The sequence below is a fragment of the Ranitomeya imitator genome, chromosome 2, assembly GCF_032444005.1.
Source record: "Ranitomeya imitator isolate aRanImi1 chromosome 2, aRanImi1.pri, whole genome shotgun sequence".
Classification (NCBI taxonomy): Eukaryota; Metazoa; Chordata; class Amphibia; order Anura; family Dendrobatidae; genus Ranitomeya; species Ranitomeya imitator.
Genome location: NC_091283.1, coordinates 614,327,068 through 614,343,898, shown reverse-complemented (window position 1 = coordinate 614,343,898; position 16,831 = coordinate 614,327,068).

The following is a 16,831-nucleotide window of genomic DNA, read 5'->3' as shown; positions in this document are numbered from 1 at the left end:
GGCCCACTCGTTGGCATTGGCACTGGCACAGGGCCCCACAAAGTACAGCGGTGTGTTTGCACGGCGGGGGCGCCTCCCACCGGCAGCAACACTTTTGCGTACCATGAGAGGCCCTGTGCCAGTGACGTCGCCAACTAGTATTCCTCCCCCCACCTGATGAAGGAACCTGCACTTTCATCTGCACCTTCCTGTTTGTCCCCGTGTAAGGTGGTATGGTATGCGGGAAGGGGGACCTGACTTTCAGCAGGGTCACAATCTTGCAGTGTAGCGTGCACGGGAAATGTTGCGTTATGGGTCAATGTACCAGCAGACTCATCTATCACTGGCTGGGCAATGGGCAGGATGAGGAGGAAACACAGATATAGGCCCAAAGAATAAAGTGGGCTAAATGCAGTTCAAAATTGGTAACACAGGACTAATCAGGGGGCATTGCAGTGGAGGACAACTGGAATGAGAGGCTTACACAGAGAGTAGGCCCAAATCAGTAAGTAGTCGAAATGCAGTTCAAAATTGGCAACAGTAGTAAACAGGCGGCACAGCTTTGTTCAGTGGAGGAGAACAGCAAGGAGTGGCAGACACCGATAGTAGGCCCCAACCCAACTAGTAGGCCAAATGCAGTCTAACGTTAACAACTACTTAACGAGCGCCTGAAAACAGAATTTCAGGACAGGAAACCAGGAGAACAGCAAGGAGCGGCAGACACCGATAGTAGGCCCCAAACCAACTAGTACGCCAAATGCAGTTGTTCCGTTTAACCACAATTTAATGAGAGCCTGAAGATAGAAGTTCAGGAAAGGCAACCTGGAGAACACCTTGGAGTGGAACACACCATCTCTCTACACCCCATACCCAATTTGTAGGTCTAATGCAGCGTAGTTTCCAACAACTACTAAACGAGAGCATGATGATCGAAGCATTGGCGAGGAAACCTGGGGAACACCTTGGAGTGGAACACACCATCTCTCTACACCCCATACCCAATTTGTAGGCCTAATGCAGCGTAGTTTCCAACAACTACTAAACGAGAGCCGGAAGATCGAAGCAATGGAGAGGAAACCTGGGGAACACCTTGGAGTGTAACACACCATCTCTCTACACCCCATACCCAATTTGTAGGCCTAATGCAGCGTAGTTTCCAACAACTACTAAACGAGAGCCGGAAGATCGAAGCAATGGAGAGGAAACCTGGGGAACACCTTGGAGTGTAACACACCATCTCTCTACACCCCATACCCAATTTGTAGGCCTAATGCAGCGTAGTTTCCAACAACTACTAAACGAGAGCCGGAAGATCGAAGCATTGGCGAGGAAACCTGGGGAACACCTTGGAGTGGAACACACCATCTCTCTACAGTGGAACACACCATCTCTCTACACCCCATACCCAATTTGTAGGCCTAATGCAGCGTAGTTTCCAACAACTACTAAACGAGAGCCGGAAGATCGAAGCAATGGAGAGGAAACCTGGGGAACACCTTGGAGTGTAACACACCATCTCTCTACACCCCATACCCAATTTGTAGGCCTAATGCAGCGTAGTTTCCAACAACTACTAAACGAGAGCCGGAAGATCGAAGCAATGGAGAGGAAACCTGGGGAACACCTTGGAGTGTAACACACCATCTCTCTACACCCCATACCCAATTTGTAGGCCTAATGCAGCGTAGTTTCCAACAACTACTAAACGAGAGCCGGAAGATCGAAGCAATGGAGAGGAAACCTGGGGAACACCTTGGAGTGTAACACACCATCTCTCTACACCCCATACCCAATTTGTAGGCCTAATGCAGCGTAGTTTCCAACAACTACTAAACGAGAGCCGGAAGATCGAAGCAATGGAGAGGAAACCTGGGGAACACCTTGGAGTGTAACACACCATCTCTCTACACCCCATACCCAATTTGTAGGCCTAATGCAGCGTAGTTTCCAACAACTACTAAACGAGAGCCGGAAGATCGAAGCTCAGGAAAGGCAACCTGGGGAACACCTTGGAGTGTAAACAAACCCTCTCTCTACACCACGGAAGGGCTGATTCTTAGGAAGGAAGGCTGTCGGAAAGAAGCAGGGCGCGTCCGAGGGTGATTATATTCTTATTAGGTATATACTCACCCTCGGACGCGCCCTGCTTCTTTATTTGTAATGAATGTTTATTTGCAATGTGGTTTTGACTTACTCTATTTTTTTGGTAAATAATGATTTTATTATTTTCATTGTTTTGCATCTTCTTGGCAATAATATAAAGAAGACGCGACAGGACAACACTCGGTGGATGCCATATCTGTGTTTAAAATTGAAAAAACCTTTCAGTTAACTACTTGCAGGAGAAAGTTATTGTAGCTGGTGGCCATTTTTAGTACTGTACCAGATTTTTGTTGTATGTGTTTGTTTTTAATGTTAAAATGTCTGCATTTGATATCTCTCCAGTATTTTCTTTTTTATAAGCAACATACTTATTTTTATATTTTCTGATGTTGGTTCCAGGGGTACACGGGCAGCAGTGGTGTGGTCAGTGGAGGCCTAGTGGAAGGAGTGACCGCAGACAGGCATCGAAGGCCTAAAATAATAACACATGGCTGTAGGCAATTTTAAATTGGTTCCAGGGGTACACGGGCAGCAGTGGTGTGGTCAGTGGAGGCCTAGTGGAAGGAGTGACCGCAGACAGGCATCGAAGGCCTAAAATAATAACACATGGCTGTAGGCAATTTTAAATTGGTTCCAGGGGTACACGGGCAGCAGTGGTGTGGTCAGTGGAGGCCTAGTGGAAGGAGTGACCGCAGACAGGCATCGAAGGCCTAAAATAATAACACATGGCTGTAGGCAATTTTAAATTGGTTCCAGGGGTACACGGGCAGCAGTGGTGTGGTCAGTGGAGGCCTAGTGTAAGGAGTGACCGCAGACAGGCATCGAAGGCCTAAAATAATAACACATGGCTGTAGGCAATTTTAAATTGGTTCCAGGGGTACACGGGCAGCAGTGGTGTGGTCAGTGGAGGCCTAGTGGAAGGAGTGACCGCAGACAGGCATCGAAGGCCTAAAATAATAACACATGGCTGTAGGCAATTTTAAATTGGTTCCAGGGGTACACGGGCAGCAGTGGTGTGGTCAGTGGAGGCCTAGTGGAAGGAGTGACCGCAGACAGGCATCGAAGGCCTAAAATAATAACACATGGCTGTAGGCAATTTTAAATTGGTTCCAGGGGTACACGGGCAGCAGTGGTGTGGTCAGTGGAGGCCTAGTGTAAGGAGTGACCGCAGACAGGCATCGAAGGCCTAAAATAATAACACATGGCTGTAGGCAATTTTAAATTGGTTCCAGGGGTACACGGGCAGCAGTGGTGTGGTCAGTGGAGGCCTAGTGGAAGGAGTGACCGCAGACAGGCATCGAAGGCCTAAAATAATAACACATGGCTGTAGGCAATTTTAAATTGGTTCCAGGGGTACACGGGCAGCAGTGGTGTGGTCAGTGGAGGCCTAGTGGAAGGAGTGACCGCAGACAGGCATCGAAGGCCTAAAATAATAACACATGGCTGTAGGCAATTTTAAATTGGTTCCAGGGGTACACGGGCAGCAGTGGTGTGGTCAGTGGAGGCCTAGTGTAAGGAGTGACCGCAGACAGGCATCGAAGGCCTAAAATAATAACACATGGCTGTAGGCAATTTTAAATTGGTTCCAGGGGTACACGGGCAGCAGTGGTGTGGTCAGTGGAGGCCTAGTGTAAGGAGTGACCGCAGACAGGCATCGAAGGCCTAAAATAATAACACATGGCTGTAGGCAATTTTAAATTGGTTCCAGGGGTACACGGGCAGCAGTGGTGTGGTCAGTGGAGGCCTAGTGGAAGGAGTGACCGCAGACAGGCATCGAAGGCCTAAAATAATAACACATGGCTGTAGGCAATTTTAAATTGGTTCCAGGGGTACACGGGCAGCAGTGGTGTGGTCAGTGGAGGCCTAGTGGAAGGAGTGACCGCAGACAGGCATCGAAGGCCTAAAATAATAACACATGGCTGTAGGCAATTTTAAATTGGTTCCAGGGGTACACGGGCAGCAGTGGTGTGGTCAGTGGAGGCCTAGTGTAAGGAGTGACCGCAGACAGGCATCGAAGGCCTAAAATAATAACACATGGCTGTAGGCAATTTTAAATTGGTTCCAGGGGTACACGGGCAGCAGTGGTGTGGTCAGTGGAGGCCTAGTGGAAGGAGTGACCGCAGACAGGCATCGAAGGCCTAAAATAATAACACATGGCTGTAGGCAATTTTAAATTGGTTCCAGGGGTACACGGGCAGCAGTGGTGTGGTCAGTGGAGGCCTAGTGGAAGGAGTGACCGCAGACAGGCATCGAAGGCCTAAAATAATAACACATGGCTGTAGGCAATTTTAAATTGGTTCCAGGGGTACACGGGCAGCAGTGGTGTGGTCAGTGGAGGCCTAGTGGAAGGAGTGACCGCAGACAGGCATCGAAGGCCTAAAATAATAACACATGGCTGTAGGCAATTTTAAATTGGTTCCAGGGGTACACGGGCAGCAGTGGTGTGGTCAGTGGAGGCCTAGTGGAAGGAGTGACCGCAGACAGGCATCGAAGGCCTAAAATAATAACACATGGCTGTAGGCAATTTTAAATTGGTTCCAGGGGTACACGGGCAGCAGTGGTGTGGTCAGTGGAGGCCTAGTGGAAGGAGTGACCGCAGACAGGCATCGAAGGCCTAAAATAATAACACATGGCTGTAGGCAATTTTAAATTGGTTCCAGGGGTACATGGGCAGCAGTGGTGTGGTCAGTGGAGGCCTAGTGGAAGGAGTCACCACAGACAGGCATCGAAGGCCTAAAATAATAACACATGGCTGTAGGCAATTTTAAATTGGTTCCAGGGGTACACGGGCAGCAGTGGTGTGGTCAGTGGAGGCCTAGTGGAAGGAGTGACCGCAGACAGGCATCGAAGGCCTAAAATAATAACACATGGCTGTAGGCAATTTTAAATTGGTTCCAGGGGTACACGGGCAGCAGTGGTGTGGTCAGTGGAGGCCTACTGGAAGGAGTCACCGCAGACAGGCATCGAAGGCCTAAAATAATAACACATGGCTGTAGGCAATTTTAAATTGGTTCCAGGGGTACACGGGCAGCAGTGGTGTGGTCAGTGGAGGCCTAGTGGAAGGAGTGACCGCAGACAGGCATCGAAGGCCTAAAATAATAACACATGGCTGTAGGCAATTTTAAATTGGTTACAGGGGTACACGGGCAGCAGTGGTGTGGTCAGTGGAGGCCTAGTGGAAGGAGTGACCACAGACAGGCATCGAAGGCCTAACATAACAAAAATGTCAATACAATGGTATTGTCAGTGGCAGGCATTGAAGGATGTCAGCGCATAGACTAAACATTGGTGGAGCTGTGAGATAATTTTGCAAGTGGTAGAGCACTGTTTGAGCTGGGGTGGGGGAAACTGTCTTGTGGCCGGCGGTACAGGCCCAGGGCCCCTCATATTACAACGGTGTGTCTGACGTTGGGTGCGCACCACCACCGCCAGAGACACTTTATTGTACTAGGAGGGACCCAGTGGCAGTGCCGTCGACCAAAAGCGGGCTCACCCACCTCTTCAGACAAACTGCACTCTCACGGGTGCTGTCGCCAAGTGTCGATACCACGGCCCCGTGTGGGGAGTTTGGCCATTTAGTGAGGTGTAAACATGTCGTATGCTGGACAATCAGGTGCAGAAAATTACGAGATTGGAAAAGGCATTCAGAATAGTCCACAGGCAAGACCTTTTCATAGGAAAGCTAGGTGTCAGCCGGGCAAGGTGGGGCAAAAGATTTCGAAATCCAGTTGTGGTTCATTTTAATGAAGGTTAGATCATCTACATTTTGGGTAGCCAGACGAGTCCTTTTTTCTGTTAGTATTGAACCTGCAGCACTGAATACTCTTTCTGATAGGACACTAGCTGCCGGGCAAGCAAGCTCCTGCAATGCATATTCTGCCAATTCTGGCCAGGTGTCTAATTTTGATGCACAGTAATCAAATGGGAATGACGGTTGAGGGAGAACATCGATAAGGGATGAAAAATAGTTTGTAACCATACTGGACAAATGTTGTCTCCTGTCACTTTGAATTGATGCTGCAGTACCTGTCCTGTCTGCGGTCATAGCAAAATCACTCCACAACCTGGTCAGAAAACCCCTCTGGCCAACGCCACTTCTGATTTCTGCCCCTCTAACTCCTCTGGTCTGCTGGCCCCTGCAGCTCGTGTGAGAACGATCACGGGCGCTGTGTGCAGGGAATGCCAGAAGCAAACAGTCAACAAGAGTTGATTGTTTGGTTGCTAATATTAGTTCCAAGTTCTCATGTGGCATTATATTTTGCAATTTGCCTTTATAGCGAGGATCAAGGAGGCAGGCCAACCAGTAATCGTCATCATTCATCATTTTAGTAATGCGTGTGTCCCTTTTGAGGATACGTAAGGCATAATCCGCCATGTGGGCCAAAGTTCCAGTTCTCAAATCTGCGGTTGTGCTTGGTTGAGGGGCAGTTTCAGGCAAATCCACGTCACTTGTGTCCCTCAAAAAACCAGAACCCGGCCTTGCCGCGCCACCAATTTCCAGTGGCCCCGGAAAAGCTTCCTCATTAAAAATATAATCATCCCCATCATCCTCCTCGTCCTCCTCCTCCTCTTCGCCCGCTACCTCGTCCTGTACACTGCCCTGGCCAGACAATGGCTGACTGTCATCAAGGCTTTCCTCTTCCTCAGCTGCAGACGCCTGATCCTTTATGTGCGTCAAACTTTGCATCAGCAGACGCATTAGGGGGATGCTCATGCTTATTATGGCGTTGTCTGCACTAACCAGCCGTGTGCATTCCTCAAAACACTGAAGGACTTGACACATGTCTTGAATCTTCGACCACTGCACACCTGACAACTCCATGTCTGCCATCCTACTGCCTGCCCGTGTATGTGTATCCTCCCACAAAAACATAACAGCCCGCCTCTGTTCACACAGTCTCTGAAGCATGTGCAGTGTTGAGTTCCACCTTGTTGCAACGTCTATGATTAGGCGATGCTGGGGAAGGTTCAAAGAACGCTGATAGGTCTGCATACGGCTGGAGTGTACGGGCGAACGGCGGATATGTGAGCAAAGTCCACGCACTTTGAGGAGCAGGTCGGATAACCCCGGATAACTTTTCAGGAAGCACTGCACCACCAGGTTTAAGGTGTGAGCCAGGCAAGGAATGTGTTTCAGTTGGGAAAGGGAGATGGCAGCCATGAAATTCCTTCCGTTATCACTCACTACCTTGCCTGCCTCAAGATCTACAGTGCCCAGCCACGACTGCGTTTCTTTCTGCAAGAACTCGGACAGAACTTCCGCGGTGTGTCTGTTGTCGCCCAAACACTTCATAGCCAATACAGCCTGCTGACGTTTGCCAGTAGCTGCCCCATAATGGGAGACCTGGTGTGCAACAGTGGCAGCTGCGGATGGAGTGGTTGTGCGACTGCGGTCTGTGGACGAGCTCTCGCTTCTGCAGGAGGACGAAGAGGAGGAGGAGGGGGTGCGAACGGCTACAGCCAATTGTTTCCTAGACCGTGGGCTAGGCAGAACTGTCCCAAACTTGCTGTCCCCTGTGGACCCTGCATCCACCACATTTACCCAGTGTGCCGTGATGGACACGTAACGTCCCTGGCCATGCCTACTGGTCCATGCATCTGTTGTCAGGTGCACCTTTGTGCTCACAGATTGCCTGAGTGCATGGACGATGCGCTCTTTAACATGCTGGTGGAGGGCTGGGATGGCTTTTCTGGGAAAAAAGTGTCGACTGGGTAGCTCGTAGCGTGGTACAGCGTAGTCCATCAGGGCTTTGAAAGCTTCGCTTTCAACTAACCGGTAGGGCATCATCTCTAACGAGATTAGTCTAGCTATGTGTGCGTTCAAACCCTGTGTACGCGGATGCGAGGCTAAGTACTTCCTTTTTCTAACCATAGTCTCATGTAGGGTGAGCTGGACTGGAGAGCTGGAGATCGTGGAACTAGCGGGGGTGCCGGTGGACATGGCAGACTGAGAGACGGTGGGAGATGGTATTGTTGCCACCGGTGCCCTAGATGCAGTGTTTCCTACTACGAAACTGGTGATTCCCTGACCCTGACTGCTTTGGCCTGGCAAAGAAACCTGCACAGATACTGCAGGTGGTGCGGAAAATGGTGGCCCTACACTGCCGGAAGGGATGTTGCGTTGCTGACTAGCTTCATTGGCCGAGGGTGCTACAACCTTAAGGGACGTTTGGTAGTTAGTCCAGGCTTGCAAATGCATGGTGGTTAAATGTCTATGCATGCAACTTGTATTGAGACTTTTCAGATTCTGTCCTCTGCTTAAGGTAGTTGAACATTTTTGACAGATGACTTTGCGCTGATCAATTGGATGTTGTTTAAAAAAATGCCAGACTGCACTCTTTCTAGCATCGGATACCTTTTCAGGCATTGCAGACTGAGCTTTAACCGGATGGCCACGCTGTCCTCCAACAGGTTTTGGCTTTGCCACGCGTTTTGGGCAAGATACGGGCCCGGCAGATGGAACCTGTTGCGATGTTGATGCCTGCTGCGGCCCCTCCTCCTCCGCTTCAGAACTGCTGCCGCCTGCACCCTGTTCCCCCAATGGCTGCCAATCGGGGTCAAGAACTGGGTCATCTATTACCTCTTCTTGTAGCTCGTGTGCAACTTTGTCTGTGTCACCGTGTCGGTCGGTGGTATAGCGTTCGTGATGGGGCAACATAGTCTCATCAGGGTCTGATTCTTGATCAGCACCCTGCGAGGGCAATGTTGTGGTCTGAGTCAATGGACCAGCATAGTAGTCTGGCTGTGGCTGTGCATCAGTGCACTCCATGTCAGATTCAACTTGTAATGGGCATGGACTGTTAACTGCTTCACTTTCTAAGCCAGGGACGGTATGTGTAAAGAGCTCCATGGAGTAACCCGTTGTGTCGCCTGCTGCATTCTTCTCTGTTGTTGTTTTTGCTGAAGAGGACAAGGAAGCGACTTGTCCCTGACCATGAACATCCACTAACGACGCGCTGCTTTGACATTTACCAGTTTCACGAGAGGAGGCAAAAGAGCTAGAGGCTGAGTCAGCAAGATAAGCCAAAACTTGCTCTTGCTGCTCCGGCTTTAAAAGCGGTTTTCCTACTCCCAGAAAAGGGAGCGTTCGAGGCCTTGTGTAGCCAGACGACGAACCTGGCTCCACAGCTCCAGACTTAGGTGCAATATTTTTTTTCCCACGACCAGCTGATGCTCCACCACTACCACTACCCTCATTACCAGCTGACAATGAACGCCCCCGGCCACGACCTCTTCCACCAGACTTCCTCATTGTTTTAAAAACGTAAACAAACTAACGGTATTTGTTGCTGTCACACAAATTACACGGTGAGCTATAACTTCAGTATGATTTAGCTACCCCTTTACAGGTGAGTGAGACCACAACGAAAATCAGGCACAATGTTACACACTCTGTTGTTGGTGGCAACAAATGAGAGAGATGCCACACACGCAGGACTGTCACTGAAGCACAAATGTAAATATTAATCTCCCACTGATTTGATTTTTTTTTTTTTTTAAGGGAGACTTTAGGAAAAAAAATAATAGAATAAAATGATTTTTTCAGGAAGAATTTAGAAACCAAATAAAATAAAATGATTTTTTCAGGGAGAATTTAGAAAACAAATAAAACAAAAAAAGGCTTTCTATGGCCCACTGAGTGAGAGATGACGCACACAGGAGTCAGGAGTGGCACACAAGCCCAGAGGCCAATATTTATCTCCCACTGATTGATGTAGTGATTTTTTCAGGTAGATTTTGGAACCCAAATCAAGCTAAAAAAAATAATAGGCTTTCTATGGCCCACAATTGGAGAGAGAGAGAGAGATGGCACACCCAGGAGTCAAGACTGGCACACAAGCAGAAAGGGCAATATTAATCTCCCACTGATTTGTTTTTTTTTTGTTTTTTTTCAGGGAGATTTTAGGAAAAAAAAATAGAATAAAATGATTTTTTCAGGAAGAATTTAGAAACCAAATAAAATAAAATGATTTTTTCAGGGAGAATTTAGAAAACAAATAAAACAAAAAAAGGCTTTCTATGGCCCACTGAGTGAGAGATGACGCACACAGGAGTCAGGAGTGGCACACAAGCCCAGAGGCCAATATTTATCTCCCACTGATTGATGTAGTGATTTTTTCAGGTAGATTTTGGAACCCAAATCAAGCTAAAAAAATAATAGGCTTTCTATGGCCCACAATTGGAGAGAGAGAGAGAGATGGCACACCCAGGAGTCAAGACTGGCACACAAGCAGAAAGGGCAATATTAATCTCCCACTGATTTGTTTTTTTTTGTTTGTTTTTTCAGGGAGACTTTAGGAAAAGAAAAAAATAGAATAAAATGATTTTTTCAGGAAGAATTTAGAAACCAAAGAAAATAAAATGATTTTTTCAGGGAGAATTTAGAAAACAAATAAAACAAAAAAAGGCTTTCTATGGCCCACTGAGTGAGAGATGACGCACACAGGAGTCAGGAGTGGCACACAAGCCCAGAGGCCAATATTTATCTCCCACTGATTGATGTAGTGATTTTTTCAGGTAGATTTTGGAACCCAAATCAAGCTAAAAAAAATAATAGGCTTTCTATGGCCCACAATTGGAGAGAGAGAGAGAGATGGCACACCCAGGAGTCAAGACTGGCACACAAGCAGAAAGGGCAATATTAATCTCCCACTGATTTGTTTTTGTTTTTTGTTTTTTCAGGGAGATTTTAGGAAAAAAAAAAATAGAATAAAATGATTTTTTCAGGAAGAATTTAGAAACCAAATAAAATAAAATGATTTTTTCAGGGAGAATTTAGAAAACAAATAAAACAAAAAAAGGCTTTCTATGGCCCACTGAGTGAGAGATGACGCACACAGGAGTCAGGAGTGGCACACAAGCCCAGAGGCCAATATTTATCTCCCACTGATTGATGTAGTGATTTTTTCAGGTAGATTTTGGAACCCAAATCAAGCTAAAAAAATAATAGGCTTTCTATGGCCCACAATTGGAGAGAGAGAGAGAGAGATGGCACACCCAGGAGTCAAGACTGGCACACAAGCAGAAAGGGCAATATTAATCTCCCACTGATTTGTTTTTTTTTGTTTGTTTTTTTCAGGGAGACTTTAGGAAAAAAAAAAATAGAATAAAATGATTTTTTCAGGAAGAATTTAGAAACCAAAGAAAATAAAATGATTTTTTCAGGGAGAATTTAGAAAACAAATAAAACAAAAAAAGGCTTTCTATGGCCCACTGAGTGAGAGATGACGCACACAGGAGTCAGGAGTGGCACACAAGCCCAGAGGCCAATATTTATCTCCCACTTTTTTTTTTTTGTTCCAGGGAAAATTTATAAACCCAATAAAAAAAAAATAAAATAAATAGGCTTTCTATGGCCCACTATCTGAGAGACAGAGAGAGATGGCACGCTTAGGACTGGCACACAAGCCCAAAGGCCAATATTAATCTCCCTTTTTTTTTTAAGGGAGAATTTATAAAACCAAAAAAAAAAAAATAAATAGGCTTTCTATGGCCCACTATTTGTGAGAGAGATGGCACGCAAGCCCAGAGGCCAATATTAATCTCCCACTTTTTTTTTTTTTTTTCCAGGGAAAATTTATAAACCCAATAAAAAAAAAATAAAATAAATAGGCTTTCTATGGCCCACTATCTGAGAGAGAGAGATGGCACGCTTAGGACTGGCACACAAGCCCAAAGGCCAATATTAATCTCCCACTGATTGATTTATTGATTTTTTCAGGTAGAATTTAGAACCCAAATAAAGCTAAAAAAAAAAAAAAAATTGGCTTTCTATGGCCCACTGAGTGAGTGATGATGCACACAGGAGTCAGGAGTGGCACACAAGCCCTGAGGCCAATATTTTTCTCCCACTGATTGATGTAGTGATTTTTTCAGGTAGATTTTAGAACCAAAATCAAGCAAAAAAATAAATAGGCTTTCTATGGCCCACTGAGTGAGTGATGATGCACACAGGAGTCAGGAGTGGCACACAAGCCCTGAGGCCAATATTTTTCTCCCACTGATTGATGTAGTGATTTTTTCAGGTAGATTTTATAACCCAAATCAAGCAAAAAAATAAATAGGCTTTCTATGGCCCACTGAGTGCGAGATGACACAGACAGGGATGGCACTCTAGCAGAAATGTCAATCTTAATCTCCCACAAAAAAAAAGAAAAAAAAACAGGGAATGTCCTTCAATTACTATCTCCCTGCAGTAATCTCAGCCAGGTATGGCAGGCAGCAATAAGGAGTGGACTGATGCACAAATTAAATAAAAAGTGTGTACAAACCAAAAAGATAGCTGTGCAGAAAGGAAGGAACAAGAGGATTTGTGCTTTGAAAAAAGCAGTTGGTTTGCACAGCGGCGTACACACAGCAATGCAGCTATCAGGGAGCCTTCTAGGGCAGCCCAATGAGCTACAGCGCTGAGGGGGAAAAAAAAAAAAATGTAGCTTCCACTGTCCCTGCACACCGAAGGTGGTGTTGGGCAGTGGAAATCGCTACAGCACAAGCGGTTTGGTGGTTAATGGACCCTGCCTAACGCTATCCCTGCTTCTGACGAAGCGGCAGCAACCTCTCCCTAAGCTCAGATCAGCAGCAGTAACATGGCGGTCGGCGGGAACGCCCCTTTATAGCCCCTGTGACGCCGCAGACAGCAAGCCAATCACTGCAATGCCCTTCTCTAAGATGGTGGGGACCAGGACCTATGTCATCACGCTGCCCACACTCTGCGTTTACCTTCATTGGCTGAGAAATGGCGCTTTTCGCGTCATTGAAACGCGACTTTGGCGCGAAAGTCACGTACCGCATGGCCGACCCCGCACAGGGGTCGGATCGGGTTTCATGAAACCCGACTTTGCCAAAAGTCGGCGACTTTTGAAAATGAACGACCCGTTTCGCTCAACCCTACTTGCCAGGTCACAGTTGAATAAGGCTGCTAAAGCTAAAATGTGTACTTTGAGGGTACTAACAGCTAATCCCAGATCTAAGCCCTTTTGCAGGAACTCCAGTATTGCCACTATCGGGACCTCCCCTTCCCGTATTGGCCCTAAGCTGGACAGGAATTTCTTCCATATTCTCCCATAGATCTTGGTCGTTACTGGTTTTCTGCTACTGAGTAAGGTGGATATTAAACCAGTTGAGAACCCTTCTTTCTCTAACAACGACCGTTCAAATGCCAGGCTGTCAAATGTAGCCCAGAATTCTGCGGGTGGTTGAAGGGACCCTGAGTTAGAAGGTCCTGGTCTTCTGGGAGTACCCACGGGTCCGTCACTGACATCACTCTCAGCCAGTAAAACCATGGTCTTTTCGGCCAGAAGGGAGCTATTACAATCACTCTGGCCTTGTCATCCCTGATCTTCTTCAGAACTGCTGGAATTAGACATATCGGTGGGAAGGCATACAAGAGTCCCAACGTCCATTCTATGCTGAAGGCGTCTACTGCCAACGGCCTGTCTGCTGGGTTCAGGGAGCAGAACTTTTGAACTTTTTTGTTGGCTTTCGAGGCAAAGAGGTCTACACTGGGTCTTCCCCACATGTGTACTATCCGTTGAAAAATTGACTTTTTTAGGGACCATTCCCCTTGCCTTAAGTGATTCCTGCTTAGAAAGTCTGCCTTTATGTTGTCCACACCTCAAATATGCAGGGCCGAAATGGTTATGTGCATCAGTGACCGGGAACGGGTACCCCCTTGGTGGTTCACGTATGCGACCGTTGTTCGATAGGATTCTCACACGATGCCCTGTCAAGTGTGAAAGTAACCTGCTTAGAGCTTTTTCGATTGCTAGGAGTTCCCACTCGTTTGAGGATAGATTTTTCTCCTCTTGAGCCCAGGGGTCTTGGACCCATAGTGTGTCTGACTGAGCTCCCCATCCCCATGGACTGGCATCCGTTGTGATTACTTTGGAGGCTGTGTATGTCCAGGGAACTCCTCTCGGAGACGACTCTATCTGTAACCACCATCTGAGTGACTGGAGTACAGAGAGTGGGAGAATGAGCTTCTGCTCTAGCTGCCCCTGAAGTTCCAGGTCGTTCCGCATCACACACCATTGCAGTTCTCTTGCATGGAACTGGGCCCATTTTACTGCCGGTATGCAGGAGGTTAGGGACCCCAACACCGACATGGCTCTTCTTAAAGTCATCTGTTTTTTTTAATGTCGTCATAATCATTTGTTTGATTTTTCCTCTTTTTCCTCTGGGAGGCGACACTCCTGTGCCACGGTGTCTACCGTTATCCCTAGGGAATTCTGGACCATTGCTGGCTCAAGTTTGGATTTTTTGAGGTTCAGTTGCCATCCTAGTGTCTGTAGAGTGTCCATCACTATTCTGACCTGCTCCTGACAGTGAGAAAAGTTTTTCCCCATTATCAGGAAGTCGTCTAAGTAGGGTACTATCAGAGTATCTTTTTCTCTGAGATGTGCTGTGACCTCTGCAATCAGTTTTGTAAATACCCGTGGGGCTGTTGCTATCCCAAAGGGCAGAGCCCTGTACTGAAAGTGACGCAACTGGGACCCCGTCTGAACTGCCACTCTGAGAAACTGACGATCTTGTTGTCTGATTGGGACGTGATAGTAAGCGTCCTTTAGGTCTAGGACTGACATGTAACACTGAGGATATAGTAGTTTCACCGCTGATTTTATTGTTTCCATTTTGAACGATGGAATTATTAGAAATTTGTTGAGGCCCTTTAGATTTATTATTGTCCTCCAAGAATTGTCCGTTTTTTAATGAGAAAAGGGGGGAGTAAAACCCTTTCATCCTTTCCTCTATTGGAACTTCTTCCAAGACGTGTTTGTCTAGGAGTGATATTATTTCTCCTTCCAGACTGTATTGTTTCTTTTGGGAGGACTGTACTGGGGTCTGCATGTTTCTTCTTAGAGGCCAGTGGTGGAATTTTAATTTTAGGCCTGATCCTATAATCTGTCGGATCCATACGCTGGATGAGATCCTCTCCCAGGCTGGAAGGAAGTGAGAGCCTCCCTCCCACCTGAGGACCGTCACTGGGAGGGTTTCTTGGTGTCCCTGGGGGACTTGCCAGAATAGAAACCTTTTCCTCCCCTGGATCGCTTGTCCAAGTTGCTCCTGTCTTGGTCTCTAAACTGCTGCCTTCAGAATTTTTGGCCTCTCTGAAAGGAGCGCCAAAAGGGCTGAAATGGCTGCTTTGGAAAATTTTTCTTTTTGTCAGCGGCTTTTTCCAACACCTCGTCTAATGCCGGATCAAACGGTAAGTTCCCCTCACATGGCAAAGAGCAAAGTTTCATCTTTGCCTGTGTATCTCCTGGCCAACATTTAAGCCATACCGCACGGCGTCCTGTGTTGGCTAAAGCTGCTGACTTTGCTGCTGCCAGTCTAGCTGAGTCTGCTGACGCCTCAGCTAGAAACACTGCTGCTCTCATGGTTGGCATTGCCTCTAGGATAGTTTCTCTGGGAACTTTTTGTTCTACTTGTTCCTCCAGGTTGTCTATCCAGATATTTAGGGATCTGGCTACACAAGTGGCCCCAATAGCTGGCCTTAGTGCTGCTGCTGAGACTTCCCATGCTGTTTTTAGGGAACCGTCCACTTTTCTATCCAGAGGTTCTTTTAGAGAACCTAAATCCTCAAATGGCAGGGAGGATTTTCTGGCAACTTTTCAAATTGTCACATCAATTTTTGGGGCTCTATCCCAAGATGAGGACGCCTCCTCTTCAAAAGGATATCTTCTCTTTAGGGAGGTGGTTATTTGGGACTTTTTTTCTGGTTTTTGCCATTCCCTTTTAATCCGTTCTTGTAGCTGTTCATTAATAGGGAATGACCTCCGTTTTTTCTTTTGCAGACCACTGAACATAAGTTCTTGGGCTGTCTTTTTTTGCCTTCTCGTCTACTAGCCCCATAGTAGAGCGAACAGCTTTTATGTGCTTATTCGTAGCCTCCGCTGGAAATGTATCTTACTCCTCTGAGCTACTATATGAGCAGCGGGCTGTATCTGAGTCCTCCTCTGACTCCGAGGAATCCCTTTGGGATGCTACTGAGGGGCTGGATCTGTCCCTAGATCTGGCATCTGTGTCAGCTGTCTGTAGCGCTTTTACAGACCTAGAGACCTCTGACTGGATCAGTGATCTTAGGTTCTCCGTAAAGGAGGGTGTTTCCTCCGCCACTGTCTTGTTGATACACTCCTAACACAGTCTTTTACTCCAGGCTGTTTTTAAAGGCTTTTTACACAAGGGACATTCCTTATTTTTAATTTTTGCCTTATACTTTTTGGGGACCTCCTATACTCCACCCCCCAATGTATGTAAGAAAAGAGGGGAGAGACGGAGATGAGAAAAGAGAAAAGAACAGACATTAGCATGCTGGACTTTCTCGAAGTTCACTCACCACTCGGACGCTTTCATAGTACGGGTACCGGATCCGGAGGTTGGCTGGTTTTCTCCGTGTCTCCCAATGAGATCAGGGACCCCTCCTTGGTATGGCGATTCGTCCGTACGCTGTCCGAGCGGCTTCTGCTGCTGCCATGGCGTATCTGGCTCTTCTCACTTGAGCGAGACCGCCTCTCCTGCACTTCTTGCTGTTGCATTAAATGTTCTGGTGAAAAGCTCTCTATCTTACACACTACCACGTAACAAGAGTAGTCACCTTCAACCTGGCCTGGTTTAGTGACACAGGGCAGCACTTCTGGTTCATTTAAATAGACTCACTTCCCCCTTTTTTTTAATGGATCACTTTGTGCTCCAATCAGGTGTATATGCGCACCTGCATGTTATATGCAATCAATCACCTGGCTGATCCTGC